This window comes from Urtica dioica, chromosome 3, assembly GCF_054948205.1.
Source record: "Urtica dioica subsp. dioica isolate 48M chromosome 3, U.dioica_male_clone48M_v1_H2, whole genome shotgun sequence".
Lineage (NCBI taxonomy): Eukaryota > Viridiplantae > Streptophyta > Magnoliopsida > Rosales > Urticaceae > Urtica > Urtica dioica.
Window position 1 is genome coordinate 32699150 of NC_142758.1, and position 16907 is coordinate 32716056.

General features: G+C 32.9%; 1 pseudogene; it reads right to left on the reverse strand.

The window, feature by feature from the left end:
* Positions 1-10307: 10307 nt before the first annotated feature.
* LOC149402602 (uncharacterized) lies at positions 10308-14618 on the reverse strand (annotated as a pseudogene).
* Positions 14619-16907: the final 2289 nt, after the last annotated feature.

Below are 16907 nucleotides of genomic sequence, written 5' to 3' on the forward strand. Positions count from 1 at the left end.
GTAAACATGTGTAAAGTCTAGAAATTAGACCAGTTATATGCACACACATTTCAATTTACATGCAGTAATAAGTTGGCATAAAATTTAGACAGATTAGTTTTTATCTTTATTTTTTTTTTTAAGGAAGAGATTTCATATGAAGGACAGATACAACATTAAAAGAGGAAAAAGGAAAAACACTTCACACACGTGGCACAGATGGATTGGAGATGAGTTGCTACAGTAAATTTGCACCTCCTTTTAGTTAGGGAAATGGCCGTTTATAGTAGTCATTTCAATATTTTGGACCAAAATATTGAGTTCCTTGTTTTGGACACTTTTAGTAGTTGCTCATGTGAGCCAATACAATCTTGCCCTTTAGTTTGATTTTTTATGTTGAAAATACCCACAATTTTGGCCGGTTCAAGTTAAAAAAAAAACTGAGTTTCACTTTCTTCTACATTCGCGCTCTCTCTCCTCCGACGGTTTCTCTCTCTAAAACCATCACACCCACATCGCCAAAATCGTCGGGAAATCAACAACAACAGCAACAACACATTCTCTCAAGTATATGATCTCTACATTCTCCATAATTTTTTCTTATCTCTACGAAGCCCTCTTTCTTCTCCATTAGTTTTCCGGAAACCTAAAAACCTAAATCGCAGAAAATGATGACGGCCAAAAAACGTGCGCCGGTTCGGAAGAGTCCGAGGACGAAGAAAGCACAGACGCCGGCGAAGAAAAGTGTTGCTCCCGCGAAGAAGTCCCTCACCTAGAAGCCAACACCGGCTCGGCGATTGAAGAAGGCATTGATTGAATCGCCGGCGTCAGATGAAGAAGAGACATCGCCATTCGAGTTGAAGGTCCGAGATAGAATATCAAGTACAAATGAGGTACATTTCTTCACTTTGAGCGTTTGGGTAACTTTTTGGTTGCATGCCGAGTGAGTTTGAGTTATTATTTATGTAAACAATATTGGGTGATTATGTATATGATTGTAGAATTCTTTGATCTACATTTTCTGTGTTTGGAAGACGTCATAGGCCATAAAGATGTAATTGTAGACATATAAAGCTATAGTCACTAGAATTGTAGATGTTTATGTCTACAATTTCATATAATTTCGACATCTACATTATCTGAAATTGTAGACTTTTATGTCTAAAAGTTTTGTGAATGTAGTCATTTATATTTACAGTTCCTATAATTGTAAACTTGTAACACAATAATTATAGGAACTGTAGATATAAATGGCTACAGTCACGAGAATTGTAGACATAAAAGTCTACAATTCTAGAAATTGTAGACTGTTTTTTGCTTTAGTACTATTTGTGTAGATATAATTTTGGTAATATGAGGACTGTGTGTGTAGATTTTCATATTTTTTTCTTGACATATGAGGTAAATGTCTTCACTTTGAGCGTTTTGGGTAACTTTTTGATGGCATGCAAAGCTGAGTTTGGGTTATTATGGATGTGATTATAGAATTCTTTGATCTACATTTTCTGTGTTTTGAAAACTTCATAGGTTAATTTCTGTAATTGTAGACATTTAAAGCTATAGTCACTAGAATTGTAGATGTTTATGTCTAGAATTGTAGACATTTTGTTGTTGTAGACTATTTTTCGACATCTACAATATCTGGAATTGTAGACTTTTATGTCTAGAATTTTTGTGAATGTAGCCATTTATATAGCTATTTATATGAACTGTGTATATAAATGGCTACAATCACGAGAATTGTAGACATAAAAGTCTACAATTCCAGAAATTATAGACATAAAAGTCTACAATTCCAGAAATTGTAGACATAAAAGTCTACAATTCCAGAAATTGTAGACTGGTTTTTGTATGAGCACTGTTTGTGTAGATATAATTCTGGTGATATGAGGACTGTTTGTGTAGATTTTCATGTTTTTTTCTTGGCATATGCAGGGATTTGTGAGATTTTTCCCTGAAGAAGAGATTGTCGACCATAACTTCAGCTTCTTCGGCGCATTGGACAAGTTTGAGGAGACCATGGCCATGTCTCCTGAGGAGAAGGAGCTGTTTAGTGCGTCATGTTTCGGCCAGTTCCTTGATCATCCAAAAATCACCAAATCATCTAAGATTATTAATCACCTGTTGACGAGGGTTGGTGATTTTGAGGGGGTCGAGTCAGATGACGCGCTCTACATAGAGATTGGCAGGGAACCTCTCCCACTACTTTGGATGTGGCTTGAGGATGATATCCTTGTCTTTCATTTATAGGACAAATATGTTCACTCTCAAACCTGAATAAGAAAATTCCAAATTCAAAATTACTTTCGATTTATATGTATAATTGTAATAAAAACTCTAATAAACTGTAGACTTATAAGTCTACAATTAACAACAATTGTAGAGATATATGTCTACAGTTGCAGTAACTGTGTACTTATAATATCTACAATTGTTGTCAATTATAGACTTGCAAGTCTACAATTTATGTAAACTGTAAACTTGCATGTCTACAGTTGGAGTAGTTTGTAGACATGTAAACTAACAATTATTCTAGTATGGCAACCTAATAATTACCTTTTAATCCTAAAAATTGGAGTGCTGGGAATTCTAACTGGTCGAACACTCCATTTACAATGGTCTCCTGGAAAAACTACATGGAGACATTCTTTAGACGAATACTTTGTCCGAAATGTATAGTGTTTGTTAATGGCATACAAACTCAATTGTTTTTGCAAGACCAATTTGCTAGCTTACTTTCCATGAAGCTTGAGTGTCACAGGAGAATTGATATCCAGCACTTGCTCATCGCTATTTGGATGAGGATGAAGAGGATGAGCGAAATGCCTACGTGGAGGAGGCGGAGGAGGGGACTCTCTACGAGGAGGAGGGGACTCTCTACGTGGAGGAGGCAGATGAGGGGACTCTCTACGTGGATGAGGCGGAGTAGGAGGAGTCTGTCAAGGTGGAGGAGGCGGAGGAGGGGACTCTCTACGTGGAGGAGGCAGAGTAGGAGGAGTCTGTTTAGGTGGTGGAGGAAGGGATTCTCTACATTCTTGCGTTGTATCGTAGAAAGTATTCATGTCCTCAAGTCCATGCGTTGGCTCAACCGTGTTAGGAGTTGATCTAAATCCTGGAGAAACTAGGCTCTCCCTTGCTGCCTCATGCCCTTCCCGTGGCTCTTCAGATATTTCCAAAATCATATGAAATCTTCCGATGTCAGGTATCGTTTTCCTAAAATACAAATAAGCTTTCAATTGACCGTTGTCTTTAATCTCAGCAGGTTTACATGCACCGTCAATCAAGTACTTCAAACCGATTCTGTGAGTTGATGGGGAAAGACCAAGCTCCGCGAACAACATCTGCATCAGAAGACGACACCATAATACCCAAATTTCCTCCCTCGACGTATACTATGGGTTCGACCCATGTACCACTGTGTTTCAAAAATATATATATTTCTGACATTCCTGCATAGGAGAAACGCATATCTGATTTTGTTATTATCGTATATGAAAAAAAATTAAATATCTACAATGAGAATATTTGTAGAAATGTATATCTACAATTACACCAATGGAGTGTAATTGTAGATATACTGTCTACAATTATTGTAATTGTAGATATACTGTCTACAATTATTGTAATTGTAGACATACAGGTCTACACCTTCAGCTGTTGTAGACTAATACGTCTACAACAACGGAAGTTGTAAACCTATATGTCTACAGTTAATACATGTCTATAGTCTACAATTTCAGAGACTGTAGACATGTATGTCTACAATTCAAGAACGCGAAAAACTCAAACGTTCAAAACAATGAAGAACAACACACAAAAAAACCCAACAACAAACAACACAGAGACGGCGGGTAATGGAACCAACAAACCCAAAACGACACAGACCTAAAACCCAGACAAACGCACGTAAACAAAGATGAACGAAGAAATAGAAGCTTTCTTTTAAGATGCACGATGATCACATTGAACAAACATGAATCTGAAACCCATAAACTCAAAAACCCGACGAGGATGAACGAAAGCTCATAAACAAAAAGAGAGGAGAGAAGACGACGACGACGACGATGAACGAAAGAAGTTTACTTTTAGACGAGGACGAGGTGGCCGGAGAGCTGAGCTTCACTTCATAGACACGCAGCTTATGCAGGATGATGAAATGGAGATGAAACGTCCTTCACACGTAGAGAAAAAAGAGAGGAGAGAGGGAGAGAGAGCTGTACATGGCATAATAAACAAGACCATATGAGAAGTCTTATTGAGCAAGTTTTGGTTTGGAGGCTTGAATGAACAAAATTACAAATTCAAGGGCAAACCCGGTATCAAACTATTATCTCTCCTCAAAACACTACTAAAAGTGTCCAAAAACAAGCTACCCTATATTTTGGTCCAAATCATTGAAATGAGTAATAGATCCGGCCATTTCCCTTTTAGTTATAGTATATAACGAGTTGATGTACCCACGCGTTGCCGCGGGCTACATATGAATTTCAATTTAATTTAACTCATATGTTTAAACTTTGAATTAGTTGGCCAAATATTTTGACTGTTCCACATTCATCCTTAAATAATCAAGGAAATTTCAATGTTGACAAATACAGATGTATCATTTTTTTTTCATGAGCTTTGGGGTAATATTACTACTACTATATTGTGTTTACTAAATTATTTTAAGATAATCGATAAGTTTTGTTTATTTTTCCCAATCTTGTGTTATAATACTGCTGCGCAGTTATCCATCGTAATTAATTTGAGTATTTAACTATAATGTATAAAATATATGGAATAAACGTTTGTAATTCACTTCACACATCCCATTTCCTTTTGGTTGATGAGTGTAGTCAGTAGAAAATGAGAAATAAAACATATATAATAAGTATAATGGAATTAAATAATGATACGTTCAAATTCAAAACCAGTGATAGTTTAGTTTTTACCTACAGAATTCATTCTATTTTGCTGCTACTTGTACTCTTATATAAACCTTTATTAGATATAATTATGAAGCATACAGATCCTTGAAGCTTTGGCGAGTAGTAGTTGACACTACTTATTTAGTGGAACTTCACGGCTAACAAAAGGTAACATCTGTGTTTAGTTATGTTTCCCATTTACATAAACTTATACATGTGTATACATATATTTCTATTTATATTATACTGTTTATCCAAAAACAGCTCTGTAACACAGTTATGAAGTTGTCGTCCAATTTGATACCTCATATTAGTGTTATGAGGTCTTTGTAGTTCTGCAAATACATAACATAACATGACATAAATAAAATCAAATTTAAAAAAATATGCAAACAAAATAACATGAGATAATGTTTAGTCAAACAATATAAATAAATCATATCATACAGATAAATAATGTAAACTTATATATGAATTACAGCGAAGTAGAAAATCTGAGTGATGAAAATTATTTGCAGTCTATGATGACTATATAAATCATATGTTGTGTGTTAGAGTATTACTAACCAAATAGATTCCTTCTTTAATTTAAGCAATAAAATTCTTGAAACAATCAGACCAAATCATGAAATTGTTGTTGACAAATGAAGAAAATAAAGTTGTAAGTAATTTTTATGTTATATGAAGTTGATTTAATAAAAGATATATATATATATATATATATATATATATATATATATATATATATGAATATTTAAAACGATGTAAAATACCTGAGTGGAATGTATGAACCAGTTAGGTTTGCGCCAATTTTTTTTGAAGATGTTGTAGACATATATACACATGTTTATATAGCAGTGCTAGCTTATCCAAAAAGAGTATAATACATATACGGCAATATATTAGCGCTTCATCTTCTTCGGGTCTTTTTCTTCTTCTTTTTCTTCACTGCACGTTAATATTAGAATGAAAACATTCTTCAAAATAATATATTAAATTCCATTTGTATACCTGTAGAGTTTCCGTTTCACAGACGTCGATGATGTCGCTGATTTTTGAACACTGTAACAGGAAAAAAGATTGTATTAAGTTACAGATTTATAATCTAACGTGGAAATAATATTTAGATTTTTGAATACCTTAAATTTACTTGTACTGGCTTTGGAGTTTTGGGAACCAGAGTTGGAGTGGTTGAAGATGGCCTGACTGTTTCTCGAAGTTCTTCTTCAAATATTTTTGAAACAATTATATTTGTTGATGCTCCATGTGTCTTAAAATAAACTTGGAATATTTTTTTCATTCTTTTCAGCTGTTCGATTTCCGGTGGAAGCATTGCTTGATCAGTGTAACCTTCGTCAAAAGTGAGCACAGAACATGGTTTTTGAATTAAAATTTGCGCAGTTCGGCCGAATATGGTAACTTTTGTTTCTCCGCTATCATCTTCAATTTGAGCGTTAAGTCTATACATGCGTTACAAATTTCGTAAGGTTTAGGGGTTTCTTGTAGTTGATAATAGTAAGAATTGAGTATATTTATGAACAATAAATGGTACCATGGTATTTGGAGACTTGATAGATTTCCGTGATCGTCACACCACCATGACGTTCCATACTGCTTAACATTTTTATTGCAAGTTGGACATGAATTGTAATACCAACCTTGCGTTGTGTCAAAATTTGTAATCGTGGCGTGGGTTGTGTACTTCGCACTCTATAATATCGACCTTGTATTGTGTCAGAATTTGTAATTGTAGCTTGGATTGTGTACATTCAATAAAAAATAAGGAACAATGTAAAATAATGAAGCATATTTTAAATAATATAAACGGGTTACCGGATCTGCGTCTTTGAGATCACTGATTTTCGCTCTATTTTTTATTTTTTTTATCTTCTATTGATTCAGCTGGTTTTGAAGGTGGCAAGACCTCAATTTTTGTCAATTGATCACGGAAGCTGTATATGATTAGAATAAAAAATATAATTACTAATGACATAATATGACTCTATGTACGTGAACTATATTACAGAAATAGGCTATACTGAAAAAAAAAATCTCTCTTCAGAAGGCAATACGTACATACCGTGTTTTTAAACTTTGAGTGTCCGCTAAGTTTATGTCTATAAAGTACACTGAAGAAGATGTACTTGTTACATATGGCTTGCCTGCAAAATATTTCAAGTCAATAATTATTCGAATTATATGTATACTACCAGGGTATACTAAGAATGAATGAAAAAAAATTAAATTGAATACCTAAATATTGTTTGACTATCATTGCGGCAAAGATTGTAACGGGTATCTCCGTTGTTAATTTGTCAATTTCATTGTGAAACTCTTGTGCCATTGTCCCCCATAATGTAACTGATAAATTTTCACTTCTATAGAAAGAAGTTTGAAAAAAAAATTTGATGACACATATAATATATGTTGTAAGTGATAATTACAATGGTTTTTTTAGGTTGAGCTTAAAGGCATGATAGGCAGTTACCTGAGATTTTGTATGTTGATCGTTTTCCTTATAGTTGCTCTGTTTTGTATGATTGATTCTTGTATTGGTTGGACGCTAGTTACGACTCCTATCACATCTACGTACCAAAAAAACAAATTAAAAAACTTAAAATCGTGACTGAGAAATTAATATAGATCTTAATATGATGTATAACTAATGTTATTATTCATTATTTCATATTACCTGTCAGTATATTATGGTTGTCAATTCTTTCAGCAAGCCGATCGTAGTCTGCGAAATTGAACTTGTGTAATGGAATCGTTGGAGTTTCCCTACCAAGAGCTGTGAAGGTTGATACCTTTGTGAATTGTAACATCGCATTGTGAGGGACAACTTTGTATTTGGGTTTACTGTGATCAACAAAGAACTTTCTTATTTCATAAACGTTTCCTATTTGTATCCTCGGTGAAACTATGTCTATGTCCCGAGCCTTGACCGTCGCGTGTATGGTTTCATGCTGTTATTTGATTGAGAAAAGAGCAGCATTTAAAAATAATGCAGTTTTATAAGTACAATATGCAATGTGATAATATAAAATGTTATGAACTTACTTCTTCATCTACCAAAACATAGTCATGAATTATATATACATTCATATATGTAAAAGGAAAAAGTAATGCAAGAAGGAAATGCATAGCATTTTATTTATTTCAATTTAAAAATTATCACATAATCAGGCAAACAAAGTTAGGAATGATTGGATTCAGTTCAAAAGTTTCAATTTTTGAAAAAAAATCTTCATAACTCAACTTCAACAACGTAAATAAGCATATACGGAATATGATTTGAAAAATCATGTATAATAATTATAAAACACCGACGTTTATAAAAAAAATAAAGCCGGCTGTGATCGAGGAAGTTAGCTTAAAGAAACATTTGGTAACAGCAAGGGAAGTGTAATATGGCACCGAATAATAGAATTGATTGTTCTTAGTAAACACCATTGTTAAGTACTTGTGTTTTTCGTTTCACGTCTAACATTGGTCAAGAAAAATAGCCATACGAAGCCATATAGAAATCAATTTAGGAAATTATTCAAAAGTTGTTGTATAACTCCAATAATTACTTATAGTTTAAATATAGGTTTAATAATATATGAGAAAAATAAATCTCCACAATAATATATTTATTCATGTTTAAAAAAAGGAAAAGAAAACAACTTATTTATTCCAAATACGGCAAATATATACAACGGCCGCACAATAGAAAAGTTTATGAATAAATAGTGAAAAATATCAGTTACACAGCTATGAATTCAGATTACACTTGCAACAAACCAAACATCGTGTAAATGAATACCATTGAAAAAGAACACCAAAATGGAAGTTCGGAACGAAGCTAAAATAAACAAATCAGAGGTTTGCATGGGGTAGATTTGTAGATTTCATATTATAATGTAATAGTAGAAACAGAGATCTTCAAAAGTTGAGGTTTTTCAGAAAAGAATATTGAAGGTTTCAATTATTTTCGTAGATAATTTTTTAGAATATAAGATTTTGAATGAAGTAATCTTGAATAGAAATAATAATGCAAACCTGTGATGATTGAAGCGTAGTTCAGTAGAGCAATGGTTTTTTTTTTTTTTTTTGAACTAAGCAATGGTTTTTTTTGGGGGGGTTTTTTTTGTGTTTCTGAGACTGAGAGACTGAGACTGAGACTGAAAAGATTAATAAGAAATTTGTTACAGAGTGTTAGAGAGATAAGTATGAAAAGTATATAGAAAAATGGGTTGCGTACAAAGTTGGCTGAGGCATGAGAGTTAATTATTTGGCTCTGACACAACTTTTGTAATGGGAATTTGGAAACCATTATAGATAAAGTTGAAGTTTAAGGGTTAAGCATAATGTATATTTATCTTTATGGTCTCACGTGCCAAATTTTAAGAAGCCAAACAAATGTAATCAAGAGAATTGAATAATAATTTTTTTTTAATTTGATAAGTAATTATAGGAATACAACGATTGATTAGTTTTAACTTTTAGCCTATCGCAATATACGTACCTGAAGTTATCTAAAACCTATGAAAATAATTTCTTTAGAAATATCCTCCGTAGCGGCAAAATGTGTTTTTGTTTGATCAAATATTGCATTGGGTGTTGTTTTTATATTTATCAAAGATGTCCAAGGACTTCATAATAGAATGAAAATATTGCATTTACAACCAGGTAAATTAAATTTGTATCTGCAAAGTACGCTGAAGAAAAAAAATGTACATAAATATATATGGTTTTATATATACATCATAACGGTGAAAAATAAGTCTCTACCATTAAAAAACACGTATAAAGCGGCGTCCACACAATGCAATCTGCAAAATAAAGTATGAAGTAAAAAATTAAATAATTAATGATATATATTAAATAATGATATTGATTAAAAGATATTGGACAGCTAAAATATCAAAGTTGTTAATTGTATATGAAAGATGGGTGTATTTAAAAATCAAACCTGAGTGATGGAGTCGTTAAAGCTTTTCTAACAACAGTTGTGGAAATGGACATTACGCTTATGATAATAATACAATTTCTGCGACTGGAGCTTCGATTGCCACATGTATAGTTTCATGCTGTATTTATAAGAGATAAAAAAAAAAATTAGTATACTATTTCACATTCAATGATAACACATAATATATAATCTTGGACGTTGTAATAGTGTTACATGCACTTACATCTTTCTCAATGTCAACATCGCCATGATATTTTCATCAATTAAAACGTAGTGGTGTCCTATAATTCGGCATGTCCTCGACCGTTTCTTGACACCACTCTAGAAGAATTTAGTGAACATCGTATTTTAACATTCATTGCCCATATTTATTTGATTAGTAATTCTTATTTTTATAAATTATAAACAATAATGCATGTTATTTTTTATATAACATTTAATATTAACTATATGGTTTTTTTTTATTTTTTGGTATTACGAAGAATTTCTTTATACACAATATTTTTTACATGATTGGATATCTATCCATGGATTCATTAATCAATATGAACAATCCATTTGGTGATTTGACTCTGGATAAAGCCACGTATAATTGACCATGAGTAAAAATTTCATTTTCTATATATAGACCAATTTTATCAAGGGATTGTCCTTGGCTTTTATTTATTGTCATGGCGTACGAAATTTTGACAGGAATATATACTTTCATGTACTTTTTAAAGTTAAAGGCCATTTCGATTCATGTACAGCCATTTCTATTCTAGGAATATATACTTTCTCATTAGAATTATCGGAGTTGATTATTTTACCTTCAATTATCTTGTTAGTTAATTGAGTGATTAGTAGTCTTGTTCCATTACACAATCCTAAAGATTGATTTAAATTGCGTAGTAACATGATGGGTGTTCCTACTTTCAAATTTAATTCATGTGGTGGTATTCCATTGAAATTCATTGTATTTAAAAATTCTTGTGGATACAAAAGATTTAATTCTTCAATATTTCCATATGATGGCAAAATTGTATCATAACTATAATAAATTTTTGAATCACATGGTACTAACGATAATATGTACTGATTTATTTGATCAAAAGTTTTATTTTTAGGGGCTACAATAGTGCGTTGTTTTAAATATTCAATTGAAATAAGTATTGAAATCAGTGTAGATTGAATTGAAAATCATTTGAATTGGGTTCGAATGGTAATGTAATAGGAATTTTTCTGGAATTTCAATCCATGTGGCATCTTCGTTATCTAAATCTTTGATTCCTTCTATGTTACCATCACCAATGTTTGAAATCCACGTTGAAAATTCAAAAATTGCGTCTTTTTCTAATGGTTATATATTATTTCGTGTTAGTCGCATATTTTTTGTTAGCGTTAAGATATCAAAATGCGACCACAGGTAAGAATTAGTTAAGGTTGCATCAATTATATATGCTTTAGACCCAGATGTTATAATGGGTAGAATCTGACGAAAATAGCCACCCAATACTATAGTCATTCCTCCAAATGGTGTGTCAAATTTATTTTTCAAATCTTGCAATGTCTTATCTAAGGCTTCAAAACAATATTTGTTATTCATTGGGGGCTTCATCCCATAATATAAGCGATGTTTTTTCAATTAATTTTGCTGTGTTTGTTTTTGTATATAACATGTAGAAAATTTATCCACCGATAATGGTATTTTAAATCTAGAATGTGCGGTTCTCCCTTTTGGAAGTAGTAAAGATGCTATACCAGATGACGCAACAGCTAAAACAATTTTCTTATCTGATCTTAGTTTACTAATTATAGTGTTCCATAAATATGTTTTCCCTGTTCCTCCATGTCCAGAAATAAAGAACAATTTTTGGTTGTGGTTTGTAACTGAAGCCAAAAAAATTTCATATATGTCTTTTTGCTCTTCATTTAGTTGAGAAGCTAATTTCAAACTATTTTCTTTTAATTGATTTGTATCATAATTTAATTCATCTCTTAAGAGCTTGTTATTCAAATCATCAATCAAAGAGTCTTTTGGTAAGGGTAAATTGTAGTGTTTCAAACTTGACAAATTCATATTTAATAGTTTTTCTATTTCATATAGTACATAATCATATAATTCATGTTCAGGTATTATAAAAGATTTATTGTTAAATAGTTTACGAATTTTACATTTGATATCATCTGTCATGAGTTTCCAATGTTTCTCAAATAATTTTATTGGATCATTTACATTACAAAATAAAAGAATTAGAATAAATAATTGTCTTAATTTAGTTGATGATGACATGAATGCAGCTTCCAAAATTGAGTCGTCCTATTCTTTATCATCGCCTAATAATCCAAGAGCATTACATGCTGATTGGAATGTTGGATATTTGACGTCATTAATTGTTCGTAGGGATTCAAAGCTAGTAGAACCTCTTTTGTGATTAAGAAGTAATCTTAAATAATATAATCCGGAATTTGGATGTACGTAATATGTTCGTCCAATTGCATGACCGAGATGTCTTCGAATCCATATTTTGTCTCTGTTGTTCCAAACCCATTTATTTGGAAACTGTATATACGTAAGCTCTTTAGCTTCATCATCTAATTTATTTATTTCCATCCATTCTGTTAATGTTGTTTTTTGAATACCTGGTTGACTTAGAATATTTTCAAGACGTTGATTTGAATGATATGTAATATTTTGTGCACGTGGTAAATGAACTGCAAGTCGTTGAATAGATGGTTTTCTATGGTGTATAGGATATTCATATAATCTCCATATAGCTTCATAAGGTGTAATGTAACGGCAGTTAATATAATTTTTTATTTAATCTATTTCGGTAACATTTACTCCTGCCAAATTGTTTGAGCATATATTATCTTCAAAAACTACTCGTATTCTGTCTGGTCCTTTTGTTAAATATTTAAATAAATATTTAATTAGCATTGGTTGAGTGCAAACTTCGGTATTAATATGAGCACAGAATTTTAAACACAATTCTCTATTATAAGGCACAACAAATCGATTATCTAGTTTAATATGTTCTTTTTCTGAATAAATATTTGTGTTTCTGCGTCTATAATTAATAATTCCATTTTTATCAATTGTTGTTTCATTTATAATTTTTTTACAAAATATTTTAGAACATACTGAATTCTTCATACATGGAGCATTTGTTTTGGCAAGACCTCATGGCCCGTGTATCATAAATTCAGTCACCATATTATATCCTACCAAATCAATTGTAGGATCTGGTATTTCTGCGGAAATTATTTTATCTATTTGTGACAGATCGTGTATCTTATTTTCAGAATGTAACCAAAATAAAAATGAAATTGTGGTAATCCTCTTTTTTGAAATTCCACAACGTATAAATCGGCAATGATTGGTCCGAATAGATTTCCCGATTTTATGGTTAAAAGAATTTGATCTAATTTCATTTTAAATATTCTTGTTCTTATATCAGGTCTATCTTCATATTTTTGAGCAGGAATTATAGATAAAGCTCTTATTATTTCAGGCCATTTTGGATTACATGTAAAAGTTATAAACAAATCATGATTTCCATATTCGCTACAGATTGCCATTGCATCTTGATAATTTTGTATCATATATCTAGGGCTTCCTGTATGGCTAGATGGAAGAATAATTTTTTTCCCTATCGTGTTAGCGTCAGTATCTCCTCTATTGATAGCATCTTGTATACCTTGATATATTTCTGATCTTAAATTGTTTTGATTATTTCTAAAGAAATCCAATCGATCTTCTTCTACAGATGCATAAGCGTCAACTATATATTGTTGAAATAATCGACCACTTCTTATAGGAAAAACCGGTCGTACCGGTTATAAACAAATCATGATTTCCATATTCTCTACAGAAATCCAATCGATCTTCTTCTACAGATGCATAAGCGTCAACAATAAAGAGCTCTCATTGGAATTCCTTTTCGTATAGGTTTTTTACTTAAATGATCAGTATTCAATTTTCGATCCGGTCGAAACCCATCTTCACCGTAAGGAAACAATAACGGGTATTGCAAAGACATATATGAGGGATGTAATTTTGTAATTCTTTGTAGATTATTTGATTTTGTTTCTACTATTATGTCTTTTCCTTTCTCATATTCTCCTATGTCACCAACTATTAAGCCACCAATATCATTTGATGTTGGTAAATCATATTGATTAGAATAAGAGTTTCTTCGGCCTAAAAGTCGTAATTTTATGCATGGAACATTTGTGTCTCTGTATCTATCTCGTATCATTCTAAAAGTCTTGACTAATATATTCGTTTCGTCCAACATGTTAATTAAGTTTTTAATAATTGTTTCAGCCATGGGTCATCGAACAAAAATGTTGATAATCTGTTTTGGATCTCATTATATGTATCATATATATATATATATATATATATATATATATATATATATATATATATATATATAATTGTGCAAATCGTGGAGGTTCATTGTCAACGGGTAGTAGAGATCCCAATAGATGGTGTACTTGACCACTTATTTTAAAAAACACATGGACCTTGAGAAGTATTAATGTTTGAATGTAAATGCTAACATTGAGTTAAGCGTACGAATATTTTTTTTGTAGTATACAGCCTCTGGTCCACATTGACTGTTCAACAAATTATCTAATATAGGTGGACTTTCTTTCAGCAATGGTAATTTTATTTTACCTTTTTGGCAGCACAAATTATATGTTGGTTCACCAGTATCAGTTGAACTCTCGTTGGCCCAGAAGACAGCGCCGCAATATTGACAACAATATTTACAGTCGCCCATATCTAAGTATAAAGTATTCATTGTTGGTATAACTGATGGTGATAGTAATTGCATATTAGAAATTAATGAAACTCTTCCTGCAGTGCGACATGAAGAATTCGATATTTCATAAGCAATATCTGAGTTGTCGTTACGTGCAGTCATACGTTTTTTAATATTATTAGTTTTAGCATGTTTGTTTTTTACTTGACTGGAAGATGGATCTACACGTTTTTTTCCCATGTTTTTAAGGAACTACAAAAAAAAGGAGGATAATGGTAAAGTTATATTAAAAATATAGAATTGAATGAGATTATATATGCAAAATTTATTAAGTATTCGCTATAAATTTAATTCAATTGCAATACTAATTAGATCACATTTAAGTTCTTAAGATATTTTAAATTTATATTTAAAAAAGCGCTGATTAATTAAGTATTAACAGATTTAAAAACGAATTTACAAATGCAAAATCTGTAAGCATGGTGTATTCTTAAGAAATAGTACAGAAATCCCTTTAATTACGGTAAAAAAAAAAACTTAGTTACATGCATAGAAAACAGGTGAGTAATTGTAATGCTAATTTAAATATTATTAAATTTGAAGATCTAAAATATATATTAAAAAATTCGCTCAATGGATTTACCATGTAATGATTTAGCGGTTATGATTTTAGGCTCACCGACTATTATTTCTTTTACCAACGGAATTTACTTTTCTGTAGTGGACTTTAAAGCGTACTAATACGAAGTTAGAAACATATCATGGTACCACTAATATTTTAGGAAAAAAATATGAAATATGATGAAGTCCTAAATATCAATTGCAAAAGAATACATTGAACACACTTTCTTTGTACTTTATGAATGTCTATATGTAGTCATTTAATATTTTAGTAAAAAAATATGAAACACTACTACAAATTTGGTTTTATGATGCGCATGACTATCAGGTGCGACTAGTCGCACCTAATTGTCGCATCTAAATGACTTTCGGGTGCGACTAGTCGCACCCGATTAGCACCCAGAAGTCCAAAAAATTTCGCTGATATTTTGAGTATCAGGTGCGACTAGTCACACCTGATAGTTAAAGAAACTTTTAGGTGCGACAGAGTCGCACCTGATTGTTTTAAATTTTAAGCGGGCCAATTCTCCCCCTTCTTTTTTCATTCAGTTATGACGTGGCTTCCGAAATTAATTAATTTTTTTTAATATTAATCAGATGCGACTAGTCGCACCCGATACCTTATCAGGTGCGACTAGTCGCACCGGAAAGAGCCATCAGATGCGACAAAGTCGCACATGTAATTTAGGTTTTTGTATAAACCCGACTCTTCTGCACTTCGTCTTCCCCACTTCACCGACAATTTAAAAAAAAGCTCTCTTTCTCTGCCTCACTGAGCCACGAGCCCCTCCGACCACAGCTCCGGCTCAGCACCGGTATTTCTCTCTCTCTCTCTCTCTCTCTCTCTCTCTCTCTCTCTCTCTCTCTTGGCCTCGAGCCCCTCCGACCACTCTCACTCTCACTCTCCAGCTCTCTCTCTCCCTCACTCTTGGCCTCGAGCCCCTCAGCACCGGTATTTCTCCGGCTCACTCTTACTCTCTGGCTCGCTCTCTGCCTCACTCTCACTCTCTCTGCCTCACTCTCACTCTCACTCTCTCCGTCAGGCTCTCTCTCTGCCTCACTCTCACCGAGCTTCCGACCGCCGCGCGCTCAGCCTCGACACCTCGGCGTCTCTGCCCCGACAGCCCTGCTGCCTCGACGCGTGCTCAGCCTCGGCGTCGCTGCAATCCCGATAAGCTCTCTCTCACCGCCTCTCTCTCTCTCTCTCTCTGACTGAACCGAGAACCGAGAGCAGGGCTGCTGTTGTCCCGAGCTGTCCTCGACGAGTCTGCTGTCATCCCCGGCCCTGCTGTCGTCCCCTGTCCTCGACGAGTCCCTGCCTCGTCCCCTGTCCTCGACGAGTCTCTCTCCCCGCTACACCGAACCGTCGCTGCCTCGATCCCTCCTCCGCCGTTTCACCGAGCCGTTTCACCGCCGCGCGCTCAGCCCTGTTGTCCCGAGCTGTCCAAGTAAGTCTAGCTTTAAAAAAAAAATTGTTTGTTATATAAGATGGCTAATTTAGTTAGTTTAGTTAATTAGGTTAGTTGATATAAAATATTAGTTAGTTAATTAGTATGTAAATGTTAGTTAATTAAATAGATTTGTTAGTAACTAATTATTTAGAATGTTAAGTGTTAGTATGTAAATGTAAATGTTAGTTAATATAATTGTAGTTAATCATTGTAAATTGTAATTACATAGTTAGTA